General features: G+C 37.0%; 1 long non-coding RNA gene across 15 annotated transcripts; it reads left to right on the top strand.

Annotated features, from left to right (window-relative positions):
* Window positions 1–2,573: 2,573 nt before the first annotated feature.
* On the top strand, window positions 2,574–8,643 carry LOC133745124 (uncharacterized). 15 transcript variants are annotated; one of them, XR_009863468.1, is made up of 11 exons: window positions 2,574–3,355; window positions 3,570–3,858; window positions 3,952–4,101; window positions 4,450–4,714; window positions 5,747–5,809; window positions 6,024–6,061; window positions 6,145–6,251; window positions 6,499–6,585; window positions 6,665–6,807; window positions 6,934–6,991; window positions 7,573–8,643. It is a non-coding gene; the product is annotated as an uncharacterized LOC133745124 (long non-coding RNA). The 15 variants fall into 15 exon arrangements; XR_009863467.1 differs by having other exon boundaries at window positions 7,530–8,643; XR_009863458.1 differs by having other exon boundaries at window positions 3,570–3,693; window positions 3,783–3,858; window positions 6,665–8,643.
* Window positions 8,644–9,411: the final 768 nt, after the last annotated feature.

Raw genomic sequence — 9,411 nt, 5'->3', positions numbered from 1 at the left:
TTTTTTATCTTTTCTGGGTGCTAGCTACACTCCCTGGACACTTGCTACGACTCCAATGGTCCAATTGAGCTGCTACTGTGGACACTTGTACATCATTAGCTACCTATCAAATTGGCTTTAGTGGTGGGCTCATTCATAGTTCTCTATCAATGCTGGTGTAGTTGTGGAAATGGATTGATCTCATAAACTTGAGTTTTAGTTCCTTGCTGAGCAAAGGGAGTGCACTGATGGAGCAAAATATGGTGGCGGTTGTCGCCTCTACCCATTCATGTCCCTTTCTGAGTGTCGGTGCTACGTACCTTTTTCTCCTCCTCCGTGTCGCCTAGAGTAAATAGTACTACTATTTGATCTTCCTCCCAGTTTTAACGAGGCGAATTGTCACATATATGTACACAACATACTTTGATTTTCTACAATCAAATTCTTATATGGAAGAGAGAGGCTCATTTCAAAAAGTAGAAAAAGACCCTCTCCATCCACGCATTTTTGATACAGGACAAAATTTTCAGAAAATGAACCCAATTGATGCACCGTCAACAATAACTTAATTATTAAACCCAGCCAGTACGATTGTGATTAAAAAGAAATTAAGCTAAAGAAAAGATACAATAAAAAGTTACTAGAGGCTACCATTCTCAGACATGCATAGGAAACAAAACAGAGTGATACGGTTACAACATATATTCTGCAAGAACCAAAATCAAAGATAGTTATCAGATCCACATTATTTCGCTCCATGCACCCAAACTGATGACAGTGATAATTAACCAGAAGCAGAGATATACTAATTATAGTGGTAGCAATCTCTATTGGTAGGCGCCTCGTTGCAGCGTGCTGCTGGGGGGCTCTTGTTTTTTGAGCTAGCGAGGCAGGGAGGAAACCCCTTTCGGTCACACGACACAGCCGTTGCAGGATTTAAGGTCTTACCAGAGTAGGATCCTTGATCAGTCAGGATTCTTCTGCTGAATTCAGAGTCCAGCATGAACTCGTCCGAATCCAAATCAGTCTGTCCAGTTAGGCACGACAAGTCATCGTTGAGGCCATCGCACCAAGTAGAGGAGACGGTGATTGTCTGGTTGTTGCGGAAGCAATCAGTTTTGGTGATGAACATAGTCATCATCACCACCATCATTGCTAACAGAGCTGCCGCTGATGAGGAGTGTCCACTCGTCTTGACCACACTAACTCTCATTTCTTCTTTCCTTCTCTTCTTTAATGCTTCACTCACTTGAGCAAACCGTCTATTATATATTAGGGCTGCTGCGGTCCCATTTCGTCACCTAAAGTTTCATTTTATAATTGTGTGTACCTTATAGATAAGGGAGGAAATCAGCTAAACCCCCTATCGCAACCCTGTCCTACAAATCACAATTTGACATGTGTCATTTTACTCTAAAAAAGTTATGACCTCACCAACAAAAAAAAAAAAAAAAAACCCGTGAAAATCTATCGTGAGCAGTCAAGTTTTCCATTTCAATCTCAAGATTTAAAGTTTTGCAAGGAACGGGATGAGCGTGATTGGATTTGATATTGGCAATGACAGTTGTACTGTAGCTGGGTTAACGAGGAGCAGTGTTGATATTGTGATCAACGATGAGTCTCAACATCAAGTGATCAAACTCCAATTGTACTTTGTTTCGGAGACGAGCTGCTTCATCTATTATGAATCCCTACTAAATCTCTCAGATTAAACGCTTAATTGGTTGGCGATTCTACAAAAGCAAGTTTTCCATTTCTCTAAACCCAGATTCCTCTACATTTAAATCCAAATGAAACTTATATTAAGCTTTGAACATGTATCAATTTCATACCCAAAATTAAATCCCTATCTGAAACCTTTGAACATGTATCAATTAAATTAAGCTTTACCAAAACTAAAAGCTAGATTACCCATACCTGCGCGGGGCTAACTCACTTCTCACTCTAATCGAGGTATAGTTAGTTTTCAATTTCGGTTAATTTTTGAAGATCGGGTGCTTGGGGATTTTAGGCCACCGCCGCAGGTACTGTTTCCAGTGGAGGTTTTACTTGTTCTTGAGTCCGTTTCGGAATGTTACGCTATTGAACCCATTGATGGCACGTGAGAGGCATGTGGCTCAATTAAAACTCATTTACCATGGACAAACGTGAATGCCCCTCCGTTAACGGACGTCTAAGGCGTCTCATACGCCAGGTGTATTCTAGAATTATGCTTTAGAGTGATGTCTAGATTACTTACTGGACAATTCTTAAGTTCACCTTTAGGATGAACAAACATATTCATCCCTATTGTCGATTACATACTTTTATTTAATGAATTTATAATTCAACGGTTCATATTTTATTTTAGCCTTTAAATATCATTTCTGTAAAAAATCAATCGAATAGGAAATTATTTAATTATCTAATTGAATCAAACAAATGGATGGTTGTAGCGACAATTACTACTATTATGATTGACCGTCCATGTATTTCATAGAAATGAATAACTAACAGGTCTTCAATTTAATTGATTTTTTACAGAGCTAATCTTTGTATTATGTTATACAACATAAATAGTTGGATCAGAAAATTACAAAATTAAGATGCGTTAATCACAAAAGAGAGTGAACATGCTCATTTCACCCAATGGGTGAACCTAGGAATTGTCATTACTTTATTATATCGGTGACATCACCTAGCACTGGTAGAATTCAAGGCTGTATTAGAGTAGCTTGAAGTTCCATTCAGAATTCTTCTGCTGATTTCCGAATCCATCATGATCTCCTTCGACTCCAAGTCAGTCTCTCCGATGAGGCATGATGTGTCGTCATTGAGGCACCAAGATGAGATAGAAGCGACAGTAGTATCGTTGATGCATCGAGTTGCGGTGAGAAGGGTCATTAGCAGACACATAGCTGAGCGAGTTGCTAGTATGGATCCATCTCTAGTTTTCTACACAGACAACTCTCAAATAGTTCTTTCTCTTTTTAGGTGCTAGCTACACTCACTCGACACTTGTAAACGACTCCAATGGTCCAATTGGGCTGCTTCTATGGACTCTTATCACCAAAAACTCCATCATTAGCTGTCTATCTAATTAGCTTTAATGGTGGGTTCATACATAGTTCTCTACCAATGCTGGTGTAGCTGTGGAAATGGATTGATCTCATAAACTCGAGTTTAATTTAGTTCCTTGCTGACCAAAGGAAGTGCATTGATGGAGCAAAATATGGTGGCAGTTGTCGCCTCTACCGATTCATGTCCCTTTTCGTGTTGTCAGTGCATTGATGGACCAAAGAGAATTTCTTTGGTTGTAATGGATGATTTCTTTGGTTTTGTTCATCCTATATTAGGGACGGTGTGCAATTAAGATTTGGAAGTCTTTTGAACTCAGGTATGTCAAGACTTCTGTTCAGTGTTACTGGATCGGTTTATTTATAGAATTGTCAGTATTGCTGTTTATGTTAATAAGGTTGGTTTTACTATCTTATGGTTGATTATGAATAGGTTATTTTAGTAATCTGATGTTTTCATGATCAGGTTGATTTACCAATCATTAGTGAGTATGATGGTGTAAAATCTTAATTGGATTGTATGTGCTAATGCAGAGAGGGCAGCTAGCTAAGAATGCTTAAAGAGGGATAAAGAGGTTCTTACAAGAATCTACTGCTGACAAAGTTGATCAAGGAAAAATTGAATGTAGTCATGTCAGATCAAAGAAATTGAAAAGAAGTGAGAGTAGCTTTTATGGTTTCTTAAACATTTATAGTTATAGATAGTGTCAAGAAAAATAGTTATGTCTGTGCAAGGGTTTTGCGCAGGAATTAGCCGAGGAGCTAATGAATGTCAGAATGAAAGCCAATTTACACGTGATTGTGAAAATAGTACGTGCTGAAGGTATAAATGAATAGTTTATTTATTTATTTATTTATTTCCGAATTGGACATTAAGTTCATTTAGGAATTCATTTGGTTACAGTGTTTTGTCCAGAAATTGGTGGAGGATCTAATGGATGTCGGAGTGAAATGAAATTAAGAGGGGTGATGAAAATGTTGCTCGAGGTATAAATGAAGATCTGTTTATAGTTGGAGACGATGGATATGAAACACCCGCCACAGTAGAAGTCTAGAACTCTAGAAGGTTCAGGTTTTTTTCTTTTTTGGTCTTTGGTTGCATGTAATTTTGTAGATTTGTTCTTCATTTGTTGAGGTAGCCTTTGTACGTGTTGTTAGCTTTAATTACTCATCACTTCTACTATGATTCTGGGTATGATTGGATGAGCAGAGAATTGAAATTTCATGTCACAATGGTTTATAATTGTTTTAGTGTGCTGAATTGATGCCAAAAAACAAAGATTTGCAATCTTAGATTCCACCTAAAGGCTGTCTTTTCACTCTCATTGTTATTCTTTTTAGTTTTTCTTTAATGGGTATATCTCTACTCTGCTAACAATTTATCTAATTTCTGTTTGTTATGGTTGTCTTGCAGTTGGCTACTATTTGTTTGTCCCTTGCAGCCAAAATGGAGGAGATTGAGACTAAAGAAAGCAATGATAACGTTTACATATAAAATGCAAAAGGTAGAAAGAGGCACATACCAGATAACTCTGGTCTGTTCAAAACCACACGATGATATGAGGAGAAAGGAAAACATGCGATCACCCCCAAACTAATTAAGTAGCGTTGCTGTTTGATCAAAATCTAAATTCGCACCCCTCAATCAGATTAATGTCCCAATCTCCTTTGATTTACAGGTCAGGCCTCGATCGGTCTCATTTTAAGTCGATCTTCCTGTAAGTTTTTGATTTAGTTGTTTCGAATCCTCAACATTTGAGCGCTTTCAACCGGTGGCCAAGTCAAAATATGTATTTGAGGCAAGCAGTTACTCCATGCTCATTCATAGATTCTTTCCTCCTTAAACTCAAATCTTTAGGACTTAAAACAACTAAATCATGATAGGGGAAGCAATGGTAAAACGAAAGGCAGCAATAGGAGAAGCCATCTTTTAACTCTTAATGATAGTTAGCTTTGTTATCTCCTTTGGACTTGAACTCTCTTTAGTTGTTCTTAATTGGTAACCAGAAGCCATTCATAGAGTTAATTAGAGTGTACTGGAACTAGGTTTGGGTGTTTGTTTATTGTAGCTTTAGTGGTTCAGTAAGTAATGCAGACCAAGTGTTTGTGAAAATGCCTGAGAGAGGGAGTGGAAGAATATATACAGATGAGAACTGAAATGATAAAAGTTTCTGAAATATATTATGTATTTTTGCTTTGTCAATTTGTTTCTCAAAATATATACATACATATATATATATATTGATAATCAAGTGCACTCTAAATCGTGTCCTTCTGAAATTTGAACCTCAGCTGCACAAAATATTTATCTAAATGCAAACATTGATGTTATTACTATTTCACTGCTATAGTTTAATAACAGCGACAGCAGCAGGAACTAATAGATTCATCTATTGTTATTTAGTTTTTGTTCCCATTAATAAACACTTGGCAAGAGAGACTGAGAAAAAAGAATGTCAAACATTAGAATCTGTGGGTTTCCATCACTAATCACAGTGTAGTTATTTTCATTGCTTAAATAGAACCTTAATGATTTAAATGGTGTACTTGAGTGACACTAATAGCAGATAATATAAATATATATAATGAAAACTCTGAGCTGCTTAATAGATTTAGGATGAAGGTTTAAATAAGTTAGCTATATTATGTTTTTTTTTTCCTTTTTAATAATTCTGAATGACAAATTCTAATCACATCAATTACGACCACAGGAAAAACAAGTACAAAATTTCAAATTTCAGCCTCCAGTCTTTCAATTCCATCTGATGTATCAGGTGAGAATCTCATGTTCAAACCAGATATCATATTTATTTTGTATGATATCCAAATCTTAATTACAATAGAACACCTTAACCAATTCTGGAATCTCTATTGTTTTCTGAAATCTAACTCATTATGTTATGCTTTAGGTTATGATTTGTGTAGTTGTTTTTTAAGTTTCTTCTAATCGATTGGAACTTAATTGCTCATTTGTTTTCATGTTTCCAGCTACTGTAATCGATTTCCAGGTTTCACAATATCTGCAGGTGAAAGTTTTTGTTGTGTGTTTTGTTAATTGAAACTTATTTGCTTCTGTTGTTCAAGTGTGGAATTTGGTTTTGTTTTATAGTGTGCTTTAGGTTTTGAGTATCATTCGTGCATATTGGAGTAGCTCCGAGAACCAAACTTTTTTCACACTCTCAGAGGGAGAGGTCAGACTGGAAACAAATAGAAGAGGTTTGGTTTTTAATCTCATTCATCTTTGTTGTTGTTTAGAAATTGTGACAAATATTTTGATTTGCAAATGTTTACATTGGTCTGCAAATATTCATTTTGGATTTTTCTGAAGGAGATAGTATTGAGGAAGTAGGAATTTGGACCTTCTTGGCTCATTTCTGATTATTGATGACCTTTCTCGGGGCAGTTTCTACAAGTAGTCCTAACTTCATTACTGGAATCCTCGGATAAATTGTGTGTTTTGTAGGGCTCTATAATTTTACCAATTGGGTCATCTTCTCAGGAGATCACGGAGCATTCGGTTATAAACCTTTGGAGCATTGACTTCATGGAGGTATGCGTCACCATAGATATCTCACTTTTCCTTTGATGCCAAGGTGGTGTTCTTATTTAACAAGATATACTTTTTGCAGCCTTGCTTATTTACACAAGGCCATGGACTTAAAGATGATACATCGAGACATTAAACAAAAGCTTCTTCTTGGCGACTAAGCCACTAAGCACTTTGTAGTACCCTTTCAAATTTTCTGTGATCAACCATCACAAGATACATTCTGTAAGTCAGTTCTTAGTCTCTGCTAATTGATATCCTCTTTTCAAGATTTCTACTTTCCTTTTGGATTACTTTGAACAACCCTATATGTTCTATTGTGGTCGTGGTTGATTATTGTTTGCTTTTCAGTTTTGAATTGGGCATGCCTTTTGGGAGTTATTTCGGGCCTTTGATTGCTTAGCATTGTGTGAGTTACCCAGTTATTGTTATTTTCTTTGAAATAAGTACTCGTATGTATGTTTATGTTATAAACCTTTGTATTGTTCTTAGTTTCTTCAATTAGATAGTTCAGATCATCAGATAGAATGTGAAAATTATTGTTGAGCACCAATGGAAGTGTACAGAGAAGTGTGGCATTTAATCTGAATTAATAGCAAAAGATCTACCAATTTATTGGTTGTTTAATTTGTTATTTGGTGATTAAGAGCTGCACAAACTATTTAGAGTTGTGGATTTAGTTTTGGAATAGAAAAGCTCAAGGTTGTGGTTAATAGTCATAGTTATATATGAACAAATTGCTCTAGCTGAGTGAACTAGGTGTGCGCACAAGTCTAACCACATTAGATTTTGAATGAGTATGTAGTTGGCCTGGTCATAATTGCACCATGCATCGAGTGGATTGATGATGAGACTACTGCATTTTCTCAGATTCTGTACATTAAATCTGTATGTTCTTTGTTTTCTTTCAAATATGGCTGATACTGACATTGGTTTGCCAAATCAAGTTCTGATAAGGCCCACTATCTCTGCATATTTCTGAGCTACCAGAGAAGGTGGCGAAAATGCAAAACAATTCCAACAAGTCCTGAAAATTGTGGAAGAACAAGACCTTGGAGACCAGAAATTTTTTCGTAGTGACAATACTATAGGTTGGGTGGACATCACAGTTGGAACGCTAGCTTACTGGCATTGAAGAAGTCGTAGGAGTGAAGATTTTACAGGCCAGCGGTCTGCCTCGCTTACACGCATGGACTCAGAATTTCAAGCAAGTGTCTGTGGTCAATGACAACCTTCCCTATCGTGGATAACTGCTTGCCCATTACAAACATTCAAGAGAGAAATTGATATTGGAGCAGTTCAATCGAGAACAGTTTGCGTCTCTTCACACATACTATTCCGATTAATGTAATATATGGTATTTTATCAATTTAATGAAGAATAAAATCATTTTCAATTATATCTTTCATTATTGTAAATAACCAACAAAAGTCCCGCTTTGCATCATTATGCTAGTAGTACTACTATTTGATCTTCCTTTAAGTTTTAACGGGGCGAATTGTCACATATATACACAACATACTTTGATTTTCTACAATCAAATTCTTGATATGGAAGAGAGAGGCTCATTTCCAAAAAATATAAAATAAAAAAAATCCTTTCAATCCACGCATTTTCAATACGGGACAAAATTTACACAAAATGAACCCATTGATGCACCGTCAACGATAACTTAATTATTAAACCCAGCCAGTACAATCATGATTAAAAAGAAAATAAGCTAGAGAAAAGGTACAGTAATTAAAGAGTTACTGGAGGCTACCATAGACCCCTAAATCACAGATCGACATGCATAGGAAGCAAAACAGAGCAACAAAATCCACACTTGAAATAAGTTGATTGATATATAGTACAACTGCAGCATATATTCTGCAAGAACCAAAATCTAAGATAGTTATCATATCCATATTATTTCGCTCCATGCACCCAAACTGATGACGGTGCTAATTAACCAGAAGCTAGTAGATATACTAATTAGGGATAGCGGTAGCAACCGCGAAGGGTAGGCTCCTTGTCGCAGTTTGGTGGTGGGGGTTTTTTGTTTGCCACGTCAGTGTGGCACGGAGGAAACCCCTTTCGGTCACACGACACAGCCTTTCCACCATTTCCAGTGTCACCAGTGAAGGTTATAGGTCCACCAGCCAAGATTCTTCTACTGAATTCGGAGTCCAGCATGAACTCGTCCGAATCCAAATCGGTCTGTCCAATTAGGCACGACAGGTCGTCGTTGAGGCCATCGCACCAAGTTGAGGAGACGGTGACTGTCCGGTTGATGCTGAAGCAATCAGTTTTGGTGATGAACAAAGTCATCGTCACCACCATCATTGCTAACAGAACTGCTGCTGATGAGGAGTGTCCACTCATGTTGACTACACTAGCTCTCATTTCTTCTCTAGCTCTCATTTCTTCTCTCCTTCTCTTCTTTGATATTATATATTAGGGCTGCTGTGGTCCCATTTCGTCACCTAAAGTTGTCATTTTATATTTGTGTGTACCCTAATGATAATCACCGTGCACGATTCACGATGCACCTTCAAATTTCTTTTTCAACTTTCCGATTTTATTTAGAGGGAAAAATTCCCATAGTGGCCTCGTGGGTGACTGGCCTCCACACTTTATTTTGTTTAGTTTTCTATTCATCTCTTTTGTCGGTCGTCGTGGAAAAAGATGTCCAATTTCTCGAATATTTTTTTGTTCAGTTCTCCTTGTTTTTCTATTTATTGGGGCCTGCCTGAAAATTAAGAAGAAAGTGGGGAGAGAAAAACAAACAAGAGGACAGTGATGGGAGGAGAGTACGTGGAAAGAAAACGTTGTATGCTAAGCTCTTCA

Source organism: Rosa rugosa, chromosome 4, assembly GCF_958449725.1.
Source record: "Rosa rugosa chromosome 4, drRosRugo1.1, whole genome shotgun sequence".
Lineage (NCBI taxonomy): Eukaryota > Viridiplantae > Streptophyta > Magnoliopsida > Rosales > Rosaceae > Rosa > Rosa rugosa.
Note: the sequence above shows the minus strand (reverse complement) of the source record. Positions and strands in the feature narration are given on the sequence as shown.